Source organism: Pelobates fuscus, chromosome 7, assembly GCF_036172605.1.
Source record: "Pelobates fuscus isolate aPelFus1 chromosome 7, aPelFus1.pri, whole genome shotgun sequence".
Taxonomy (NCBI): Eukaryota; Metazoa; Chordata; class Amphibia; order Anura; family Pelobatidae; genus Pelobates; species Pelobates fuscus.
The window spans coordinates 26,668,884-26,681,367 of NC_086323.1; positions in this window are offsets into that span (position 1 = coordinate 26,668,884).

The following is a 12,484-nucleotide window of genomic DNA, read 5'->3' on the forward strand; positions in this document are numbered from 1 at the left end:
TTTGCTAGATATGCCAATTTAAAGGATGTGTGGTTTGATTTATCCATCACATCTACCTGGAGAGCCCCAGCAAATTTGTACTGGATCTGTGGTAAGAAAGCCTATTCGGAGTTGCCACAGGACTGGGAAGGGGCATGTGTGTTGGGTATGCTCAAACCATCCTTCTTCTTGTTACCGATTGAAACAGGTGAGACTTTAGGTGTTAAAGTGTATGATGTGAATCATAGGAAGAAAAGGGGACCCTTAGAGATAGGCGCCTGGGAAGATAATGAATGGCCTCCCCAGCGTATTATAGATTATTATGGGCCAGCCACGTGGGCTGAGGATGGTACCTTTGGTTATAGAACCCCTATTTATATGCTCAACCATATTATAAGATTACAGGCGGTGGTTGAGATTATTACTAATGAGACCTCACAAGCGCTCAATCTTCTAGCGAAGCATAACACCAGGATGAGGACAGCAGTGTACCAAAATAGATTAGCCTTGGATTACCTTTTGGCAGTAGAGGGAGGTGTATGTGGGAAGTTTAACCTGAGCAATTGCTGTCTTCAAATAGATGACGAAGGGCAAGCAATAGCTGAGCTTACTAGCCATATGGTTAAACTAGCGCATGTGCCTACTCAGGTATGGAAAGGGTACAATCCAAGTAGTTGGTTTGGTAGCTGGTATGAGTGGTTTGGAGGGCTTAAGGCAGTGGTAGGTGGAGTCCTACTGATTTTACTGTTGTGTCTACTCCTACCGTGTCTTATACCCTTAGTAGTTAGGTCTGTGCAAAGCCTGATAGGAAGTATAGCAGAGAGGAAGGCTGCTGCACAGATAATGGCGATATATAAGTATAAGGCTCTAGATCAAGGAGAACCAATGCAGGAAGATGAGTGTTAAAAGATTCACATCATAAGATAAGTCTGGTCTGGTTCATGGTAACCTGAGGTATATGCAAACCAAGGTTAAGTGATGCCTCAAGTAATTGTGAAATATCAGAGGCATCAAAGGGGGGAATGTGATGTAATTCCAGTAAAATACAAGTTTAGCAGGCTAAGATTGCCACAAGGCATATGTATGTATATGTGTTTGTAGTATCAGTTAGTTAATTACACGTAGCTAAGATACTGTTATCACTGTACTGACCAGGTGCAGGAATGTAAGAACTGGAATTACGCGTCCCTCTCCTTTGTATCAGATGAGCCACGTGGTTAGACCGGATGGATGAGTTTAGACTCTATTTATTAAATAGGTTAAGGGTATGTGTGGGTGTAGTTAATTGTGGGAGGAGCTACAGTGCTATATAAGGAATGTACTCTATGTATTCAGTACTCAGACTTTGCTGTATTTTGGTGACGCTAGTCCCTCTGAGTCCCGATCGGTGATCCAATAAAGAATCTCTTCCTTCCTGAAGAAACCTGTGTCCATCTCTCTGTGCTTGGCTTCCGTCAGTTTCTCCGGTATCATAATGACTGTGAAATCCTCTCAGAGAAGACTTTGCAAAATATTTTAGACTTATCTGCAAATACCTAATTTGGTTCTTTTTTTTTTTTAATTCTTTTTTTTTTTCTCGATAGGCATAGCAAGTGTACATTAACTTGTGGGCTTTCGCAGAGGCCAACTTAAATATAATTCTTAATAACATAATGCAATTCAAACAATAACAATACATGCCCATTCCTTAACCCATTGACACTTGCCTCCCACCGAGAGTTTTGTGTTTTTTAAAGCAGGCATTTAGGCGATATGAGGAGCCCTTTCTTTTTAAAGACTAATCTTGCTCATGGCCTACCTTGTTCCTCCGACAGTTTAATCCTGCCTGGGAACAAAGAAAAGGCCTCAACCCCTGGAAAACCAAAGGGAAGGACCAAAAAAAACAAGATGAGAAAGAGGAAATATGTAATTTTTTTTAAAAAAAAAATTATTTGCATTTTACAGGATAGCACAGAGGTACAGCATACAAAATTGTGTTATTTACATCATGTTGTCATTATCTTGAACCAACATCGTTTTGTACAAGTCTGGTATTTTCCATGCATATGTCATACATTTATTACAAGCAATTACAATTATTTACAGGAAAAAAGGGGAGAAAAGGCTGCGCCAAGAGATACAATAAAATAAGACCCAATAAAAATATAAAAAGGATATATATAAATATATATAAAAGTCAATATAAAAAGGAGGATAAATGTCTATGTTGCGCTGGTGTTCTCTCTTCTTATGATGCTTTGGATCCTCCCGTGATATGTAAAATATAAAAGGGAAAAGGACCAATGGTGCAGATTGTGGGGTACGTGGAAAATGAAGAATAAAGATGTAATAAACTCACATTTGTATGAGCTATAACCAGCTCAGGTGGAATGGGCGTTCTGCAGTATAATCCCTGCTAGTAGGATATCAGGAAATTCTGATCCACTGGTGCTGTCCAATTCTCAGGAGAAGGGAGAAAAATATATAACAGATAGTGCTCTCTGAAGATAAGATGTGGTATATACAAAACAAAATAAATATACTCACAGTATACAGTGCAGATGACACTGCACTTGAGATATGGCGTGGGTGGTATAATCCCCACCTTAGGATATATAAAATGCCAGGAAAGGATAATATAAAATTGGAGTGATAAAAATATATATAATAAAAATATGAATGGCACAGAGATAAAGCCAAACGTAATTTATTATTAAAAGTATACAATAAAATCCATTAACGCGTTTCACCTCAAGGGTTTTATCAAAATGGAATAACAACAATTACAATTATTTGCCTAATTCCTGCATTTGTTGTCACTGTGGCTATTCCGCTGCACCACGTACATGTCCGTTTTTGGTTTAAACAAGGGGATTGTGGGGTAGGCAGGGAGAGGGGGGGGAGGTGTGGTCGAGATAAAAAAAGCTTATGTTTTAAACTAACAGTTCCAGGTAGTACTGGAGTTCCTTTTTGCTCTTCTCACTTTGCGATATTTGGGGTCATTCGCTTATTGTAGTTATCCCACAATTCCCATGCTTCTACCCAAAATTTTTGTTCAGGCCTTGTTTTCCTGGCCATGGTTTCATATAGTTTGGAGGATTCTATAATCAGGGTGCATTCCTTTAAGGTCGGTGTGTGTGATGCTAACCAGTTTCTACCGATTGTTTGTAGTGCTGCAATGAGTATATGATAAATCAAGTATCTTTTGGTTTTTGTGATGTTTTGTGGGAATAGGTGTAGCAAATATTGTTCAGGTTGGAGTGGCATTATTAGTCTTGATGACTCTGTGATTAACTGCATGATTTGAGCCCAGAACGGTGCTATTTTCGGGCAAGACCACCATATATGGTACACAGTGCCCGTCTGCTGTTTACACCTCCAGCATTGCCCTGAGGTTTGAGGATTGAAGTGTTTTAATTTGGATGGAACCAGGTGCCAGCGATATAACATCTTCCTAGATATTTCTATATGTGTGTTGCATAGGGTCAAGTTCCTGTTTGCCATAAATATGCGGCTCCATTGTGAGTCATCTAATTTCTTTTGGAAGTCTGTTTCCCAGGATGAGAGAAAGGAGGGATTTGCAGTGTAAAGTTTTTGAATAATTATATTGTATAATTGAGACATTAGTTTAGTGGGCATCTTGTCCTGTATACATAGTTGTTCAAGGGGCGATAATTGCCAATCCTGCCTAAGTGTGGTGTTCATGGGATAGTGTTTGCGATACCATGATTGTATTTGTAAATACTTGAAGTACATGGTTTGTGGTATTTTACATTTAATCTGCAGGTGTGCAAACGGTATCATTTTGTTGTTATCTATCATCTGGTGCAAGGAAGTAATGCCATACTTGGCCCACTCTTTGGCGTTGAATTGTGGTATAATTATTGTGAGGGCTTGGAGCTTCATAGCTGGTGACGGATAAGGTGAAGGCCACGATTTGGTCTTATGTGTATCCCATATAGACAAGGACAGTTTGGTGGTTGGCAACATGTCTCTGTGCTTAGGTCTAATGTGTCGTGGTATCCAAACCAGTGTAGGTAAACTGTTGCCGTTCGTATATGTTGCCTCTATTGTGAGCCATTCCGGTGGTTGCTGTTGGTGGAATGTCATAATCAGAGGGCTAAGGATTGAAGCTGAGAAGTACGTGTCTAAGTGTGGTATCCCTGTGCCCCCTTTTTTGAAGGGTTTGTATCAGGGCCGGACTGGGAAAAAAATTAGGCCCGGGCATTTTTCAATCAGAGCGGCCCCCTAAGAAGGGGGCGGGGCCAGAGAGGGTGTGTTTTGTCATCACTAATGACAAGCACGCCACCTCTCAAAGTGAGCATGTTAGTTCAATGCGCAGAGCCCGCTGAAGAGCTCTGGCATTAGAAAAAGGCCCTGAATTTGTTCTGCGCAGCGCAAGCAAATTTAATAACATGCTTGCGCTGTATTTGCTTTTAAATTGTCTCTGGTTTCTCCACAAGTGGGATACCAGAGGACAAAAGGGCCAGTAAAGTGCATGGTGCATATGTTTGGAGCCTGCTTGTGGGATTGCGTGTGTGTAGAGTGTGGTGTGGTAAGGTGTAAATAGGTCAATTTCATTTGTGTTTGTGGTGTAATATGTGTGGCTAGGGGCTGTAGAGAGTGTGTGTATAGGGGGCATAGTATTATAGGGGATGTAGCGAGTGTGTGCTTACGGGCTGTAGTGTGTGTGTATAGGTGACGTAGTGTGTGTAGGGGTTATAGAGAGGGTGTGTTTAGAGAATGTTGTATGTGTTTACTGACAAGGAATGTAGTGTGTGTATAGGAGATTGTGTGTGTGTGTGTGTAGAGGATTAAGAGTGCATATAGGGTAAGGGATCTAGCGATTATCTGGAGCGTAATGTATGTAGTGGTGCAGTGTGAGGGGGTGCTGTAGTGTGTGTGTGTATGTGTGTATATATATATATATATATATATATATATATTTGGACGTATTGTATGTGTGAGGGACGCAGTGTGTGTGTGTGTATGTAAGAGGGGTGCTGTGTGTGAGGGTGTTTTTCTCTGCCGTCACATTCTAGGTTTCTAATTTTCTTTGTTAACTCACTGAGGGTGATTTTATATATTATATATATATATATATATATATATATATACACACATATATATATATATATATGTGTGTGTGTGCTGTATATGTGTGGGAGTGTGCTGTGTGTGTGAGCGAGGATGCCGTCTGTCTGAGGGTGCTGTGTGTGAGTGAGGGTGCTGTGTGTGTCTGAAGGTGCTGTTTGCTGTGTGTCTGAGGGTGCTGTGTGTGTCTGGGGGTGCGCTGTGTGTGTCTGGGTGCTGTGCGTGTCTGGGGGTGCGATGTGTCTGGGGGTGCGCTGTGTGTGTTTGGGGGTGCGCTGTGTGTGTCTGGGTGCTGTGTGTGTGTGTCTGGGAGTGCTGTGTGTGTGTCTGGGTGCTGTGTGTGTGTCTGGGTGCTGTGTGTGTGTCTGGGTGCTGTGTGTGTGTCTGGGTGCTGTGTGTGTCTGGGTGCTGTGTGTGTGCCTGGGGGTGCTGTGTGTGTGTCTGGGGGTGCTGTGTGTGTGTCTGAGAGTACTGTGTGTGTGTCTGAGAGTGCTGTGTGTGTGTCTGAGAGTGCTGTGTGTGTCTGGGGGTGCTGTGTGTGTGTGTGTGTGTGTGGGTGCTGTGTGTGTGTCTGAGAGTGCTGTGTGTGTGTCTGAGAGTGCTGTGTGTGTCTGGGAGTGCTGTGTGTGTCTGGGGGTGCTGTGTGTATCTGGGGGTGCTGTGTGTGTGTCTGAGAGTGCTGTGTGTGTCTGGGAGTGCTGTGTGTGTATGGGAGTGCTGTGTGTGTCTGGGGGTGCTGTGTGTGTCTGGGGGTGCTGTGTGTGTGTGGGGGGGAGGGGGCTGTTAGTGTGAGTGTATTTTGTATTTAAATTTAAATATATTTTTTTATTTATAATAAAAAATAAAAAGTTATATCCCCCCCTTCTTACCTTTAGGGGGTGGGAAGCCGGGTTTCCATGGGGGGTGCCTGATCCCTGGTGATCCTAGTGGAGGTGGGGCAGATTGCTAAATATCCCCCCTCCCTTCTTACATCATGCCTGGGAGGGGGGATCCTTTCTGCAGCTTCCTTCCCTGGTGGTCCTAGTGGTGAGAGTGAACTCTAGCCTGTAGGCTAGAGTTCACTCTCGCGAGATCTGAGCGTTGCCGCGGTAACCGCGGCAACGCTCAGACCTCGCGAGAGGACCCGGCGGAGCTGTTGGCTAGAGCTCCGCCGGTCCTCTCTCCTGCCTCCCTCCCCCACACCCTCTCCTGCCGGCAGCTGCATCTCCGTGTCTCTGGGCCGGTGAGGGAGATCTTTGATCTCCCTACCGGCCCATGGAGACACACAGCAGGGCCGGCGCTCGGGTAGCGCTGGCCCTGCAGGGGCTGGCAGGGGAGATCCTGTGATCTCCCCTGCCGGCCTCGGCCCCACGGCCATCGCGGCCCACCGGGCATTTGCCCGGTATGCCCGATGGCCAGTCCGGGCCTGGTTTGTATAGAGTGGATGCTGCCACTCTCGTTTTTTGGTTATTCCATATGAATGCATTAATCATAGCTTGCGTGTCTCGTAAAAATTTTTTAGGGAGTTTTATGTGGAGGGTACGAAACAAGTACTGGAGTTTGGGTAGGAGTATCATTTTTGTGGCCGCTATACGACCCAACCAGGAGACATACTTGCCCTTCCACCCCGCTATTTGGCTCTTTAATTTTTTTACAAGTTTAACGTAGTTGGCTGTCATCAGGGCATGTGATGTCGACGTGAATGCTATACCCAAGAATGTGAGATGATCCTTACGCCATTCATATGCATAGTTCGTTTTCAGGTCTAGTAAAGTTGGTGTCGATATGTGCATACCCATCGCCTGCGTTTTTGTGATGTTGAGTTTATAGTATGAGCATGCGCTGTATTTGGTAAGTATTTCGTGTAAACATGGTAGTGTTGTGTTTGGGGATTCAATGGATAGCATGATGTCATCTGCAAACATTGTGAGTTTGTGTTCCATATTGCCTATTTTTATTCCTTTAATGCCCGCATGTCTCCGGATGTGTTGCGCTAGGGGTTCTAAGACCATAATATATAACAAGGGGGAGAGTGGACACCCTTGACGCGATCCATTTGTGATGCTAAACTTCTTTGATGTGAAGCCGCTATTAGCCACACATGCCATTGGGACTGAATATAATGCTTTCAGCAGTGACACGAAACTTGATGGGAAGTTTTGTTTTTGTAACACTGACTCGAGGAACCCCCAGTGCACCCTATCAAACGCTTTTTCAGCATCTAATGAGAGGAATACACTGGGCCTCCCCGAGCTGCGCGCTTTTGACATGAGATTTAACAGTTTCCGTGTTCCGTCCGAACCCTGCCTTCCCTTTACAAATCCTACTTGGTCTCTATGAATCACAGATGGAATAATAGTGGAGAGTCTGTTTGCATATATTTTGGATAGGAGTTTTGTGTCTGTGTTCAGCAGGGAAATGGGTCTTAGGTTTTGTGGTTTATTGGGTGGTTTTCCTGGTTTGGGTAGTGTGGCTATGTGGGCTTTTAACATTTCGGGCGGCATGTGGCCTGTTTTTATGATTGCATTATACAGCTCTTCTAGATGAGGCGATAAGATGGATTTGAAGCATTTGTAATACCAATTTGTGAAGCCGTCCGGGCCTGGAGACTTCCCTTTTGGTAAAGAGTCAATTGCTTTTTCTATTTCTGTCTGGGTAATTGGCCTTTGGATCTCCTCTTGTTGTGGTGGGTTAATCTTGGGGAGATGGGCCTGGTCCAGGAAATCATGTATTTCTTGGTTCGTTGGTTGGTGTGTCTCCTCATCTTTGTCTAGGTTATACAATTTGGTATAAAAGTCTGCCATTGTGTCATTTATATGTTGAGGGTTTGTTATCTTAGTGCCCGTGGGGGTGAACATATGGTGTATTTTAGACTGGGCTTGAGTTTGCCTTAGTGAGGATGCTAGGGCCTTTCCCGCTTTGTTACCCTGTGAATATTGTGTCATTTTCAGTTTACTTAGTATGTGTGAAGTTTTCTGAAACAATATATCATTTATTGTTTTTGTAGTGTGATATATTTTGGTCTGTCCGTCTTGGGTTGGGGAGATAAGCTGGGCACGTGTTTGATCTCTTAGAAGTTTAAGTAATGAGGTGTAATCTTGTTGTGCTGTTTTCTTCAGGTATGCCGCTTGGCTGATGATTAATCCCCTAATTACTGCTTTATGTGCCACCCATGTATTTTGTGGTTGTGTTTGGGGCGTGCAATTTATTTTAAAGTACAGATTTAATTCCTTTTCCAGTGACTCTTTAAAGGATTCGTTGTATAGAATGGTGTCATTCAATTTCCAGGGTGAGGTCCCCCGAAACTGAAATTTGTCTTGTAATGTCAACGATGTGGGTGCATGGTCTGACCATGTTATGTCTCCGATTTTACATTCTGTGATTGTGGTGAGGAGATGTGCCGGTACTAGTATGAAATCAATACGTGAGCTCGTTTTGTGGACTCTCGAGTGGTGTGTGTATTCACGGTTGTTTGGGTGTATTGTGCTCCATGCATCATAGAGATTGAATTCCATGAGGAGTTTTGTTAGAGCCTTACATTGCGGCTTCAGGGCAGCATGTCTCCTGGTATCCTCCAGCACCGTCGTATCCAGGTGTGGATCCAGAATATGATTTAGGTCTCCACATAGTATTAGATTTTGTAATTGTGGACTCGGTATTTTCGTTAAAACTTTGTGTAAAAAGTTTCTCTGATTAGTGGACTATATACAGAGGCTATCGTATATTTAATATCATTTATAATGCAATAGAGTACGATGTATCTGCCTTGAGTGTCTTTTTTTACTTGAAGTAGTTCATATGATAGTGATTTATGTATTAGTATTGAGGCTCCCCTTGATTTGGTAGAATATGTGGCATGGTATTTGATGGGATAAGCGCAAATGTGGGTATTTTAGCATGTGTAAAGTGTGTTTCTTGAACACAAAGTATGTCTATTTTCTCTTTTCTTGCTGTGTCCATGAGGACCCGTCGTTTGTGCGGTGTGTTTAAGCCGCATACATTAATGGTTTGTATCTTCAGGTTGTTTTATTTGTATGGTTGCTAAGAAAATAGTAATTATGTTGTGAGGTATGGTTGAGTGTGCCTCGACCTGGGGTAGACATAACTTGGAAGTTGTCAGGGTACCTGTGGTCTCTACCTCCGAAAGAGGTAGAGACTTAGCCGTTCCTCCATCCAGACGGTCTGATGGCTTCCTTCCTCGCGGTCTATCCGGTCATGTTAAGCCGGCCGCGAGGGAGTGACTGCCTTTTACAGCATCACGACCGGAAGTCGACGGCAGGACACTACCCGGAACGACCTGTCAGTCAATTGCTGCAGGACCAATCAGGATGCCTCGGAGGCGTGGTTACTTTCCTGAACAGGGTATTTAACGGAGCTTCTTTCTTTAGCTCATTGCCCTGTCGTGGTTCTAGCTTGTTCTAGTCACTCAGTGCTTGTATTCTGCTTATTCCTCTTGGTTTTGACCCGGCTTGTTTATCCTACTCTGCTTACCTCTGTACCCTTGATTCGGCTTGTCTCTCGCTCACCTGTCTTCTGTTACCCTCGATCTCGGCTTGTCTTTGACCATTCTCTACAGTACTACTTACGTTAGTCCGGCCATTCTAAGGTCTGGTATACGTATCTGGCTACTGTTTGTACGCTGCGTGTTGGATCCCTGTCCCGATCCTGACATTACGACAGGGCCAATGGATCCTGCAAGTACAAACAGTCAGCTTGCTTCTCCTGATCCTAGGTTTGAAGCCATGGATCACAGAATGGATCAGATGGCGCTTGCGCTACAGGCACTTTTATCTCGTGCCAATAACCCACCAGAGGAGATACATAATACCCCTATTTCTCCTGTCAGTTCAGGTCTAGAGGTAGCCACAGTGGGTGCTTCTTCTCGCATTACCCCCCCAGTACGCTATGGTGGGGCTCCTGAGAAGTGTCGTGGTTTTTTAAATCAAATTAGTATCCACTTTGAATTGCAACCTCGCTCCTATCCTACAGATAGGGCAAAGGTAGGATTTATTATCACCCTACTTATTGAGAAGGCTCTGAGATGGGCCAACCCATTATGGGAAAACGATAACCCATTAGTGTATAACTATAATGCATTTGTAGCTGCTTTTAGAAGAACATTTGACCCTCCAGGTAGAAAGGTGAATGCAGCCAGATTACTGTTGCGCCTGAGACAGGAGAACCGAACACTTGTGGATTATGCACTAGAGTTCAGGTCTCTGGGGTCAGAAGTCAAGTGGAATGAGCAGGCGTATATGGATGTATTTTTGAATGGCCTATCTGATGTAATCCTTGATGAGGTTGCTACTAGAGAACTCCCTGAGAATTTAGAAGACTTAATTTTGTTCATCTCTCGTATAGATGAACGTTTAAGAGAGAGACAGAACACTCGAGAGAGGAATCGGAGACCTTCTTTTAGGTTAGCCCCCGCTTTTCCAAGTCCTGACTCCACAGTATCTTTGCTTCCTGAACCTATGCAGATAGGGTATACCCGCCTCTCTGAGGAGGAAAGACAGTACAGGAGAAGAGAGGGTTTGTGTATGTATTGTGGAGCCAAAGGTCATTTACTCTCGAACTGTTCTAACCGTCCGGGAAACGCTCGCACCTAAGTCTCTCTAGAGGACAGGCCTTGGGTGTTTCTATTTTGTCCTCTACTCCTAATTATAAAGATCACAGGCTTCTGCTACCAGTTTCCTTAACTTGGGAGAAGGAAGTAGTCAGGGCTATGGCTTTGATAGATTCCGGTGCTGCTGAGAATTTTATAGACCAAGCCTTTGCTATTAAAAACAATTTCCCATCCCAGCTAAGGGAGACACCCTTGGCCGTTGAGGCCATAGATGGTAGACCACTACTAGACCCTGTTATCTTTCGTGAAACCGTACCCATTAATTTAAATGTTGGTATCCTACACGTGGAGAATTTATCTCTTTTGCTCATTTCGTCCCCTTCCGTTCCCATAGTTCTGGGGTACCCATGGTTGAAGAAACATAACCCTATTATCGATTGGGAGTTAGGGGAGATACTCTTGTGGGGCCAGGGCTGCCAGGAAAGGTGTTTAGGCAAGGTTTCTCCATTAGCTAACATTAACATACCGGAGAATCCTACTCAGTCCACAGAAGGACAGATGCCAGACCTTTATCTAGACTTAAAGGCAGTATTTGACAAGAAGAATGCCGATTCTTTACCGCCCCACAGGTCATTTGATTGTAAAATTAAGCTTCTACCCGGGACTATGCCTCCGAGGGGTCATGTATATCCTTTGTCTGTTCAGGAAAACTCGGTTCTAGAGGAGTATATTCGGGAGAATTTAGTAAAGGGATTCATTAGGAGGTCTTCTTCTCCGGCCGGGGCTGGGTTCTTTTTCATTAAGAAAAAGGATGGCACGCTGAGACCTTGTATCGATTACCGAGGCTTGAATAAAATAACTGTCAGAAATGCCTATCCTATCCCACTGATTACCGAGTTATTTGATCATCTTAAGGGCTCCAAAATCTTCACTAAGTTAGATCTCCGAGGGGCATACAATTTGGTGAGAATCCAGCATGGTCATGAGTGGATGACGGCATTCAATACCCGGTATGGCCACTACGAATACACGGTTATGCCATTTGGACTTTGCAATGCTCCTGCAGTATTTCAAGATTTGATTAATGAGGTACTTAGGGAGTTTCAACATGATTGTGTTATTGTTTACCTGGACGACATACTAATACACTCTAAGGAGATTGAGACTCACCATAGACAGGTCAGAAAGGTATTACACAAACTTCTGCAACATGGTCTATACTGCAAATTGGAGAAGTGCAGTTTTGATCAGTCTCAGACAGACTTTCTTGGGTATGTGATTTCTGGGGAAGGTTTTAAAATGGATCCTGAAAAGCTCCAATCCATTTTAGACTGGCCTTTGCCCAAAGGACTCAAGGCTATCCAAAGGTTTATTGGTTTTTCCAACTACTATAGGCGCTTCATTAAGGGATACTCCTCTATCATTGCGCCTATTACCAATATGACCAAACAAGGGGCTGTTACTAAGATCTGGTCTAAGGAAGCTCTCGTTGCTTTCAAGACTCTCAAGGAACTTTTTGCCTCGGCTCCCATTCTAGTCCATCCTGATACGACTCTGCCTTTCTTGCTCGAGGTCGATGCCTCTGAAACAGGAGTTGGGGCTGTTCTGTCTCAAAGGTTAGGGGTGGACAAACCGTTACACCCTTGTGGTTTCTTCTCTAAGAAATTATCTGGGCCTGAGAGCAGATATGACATCGGGGAGAGGGAACTGTTAGCGGTCATTAAGGCTTTAAAGGAGTGGAGACATTTACTGGAAGGGACATTACACCCTGTTACTATTTTAACGGATCATAAGAACTTGTCTTATATTGGGGAGGCTAAGCGCTTATCCGCCAGACAGGCTCGCTGGTCCTTGTTTCTCACTCACTTTAATTATGTACTTACTTAT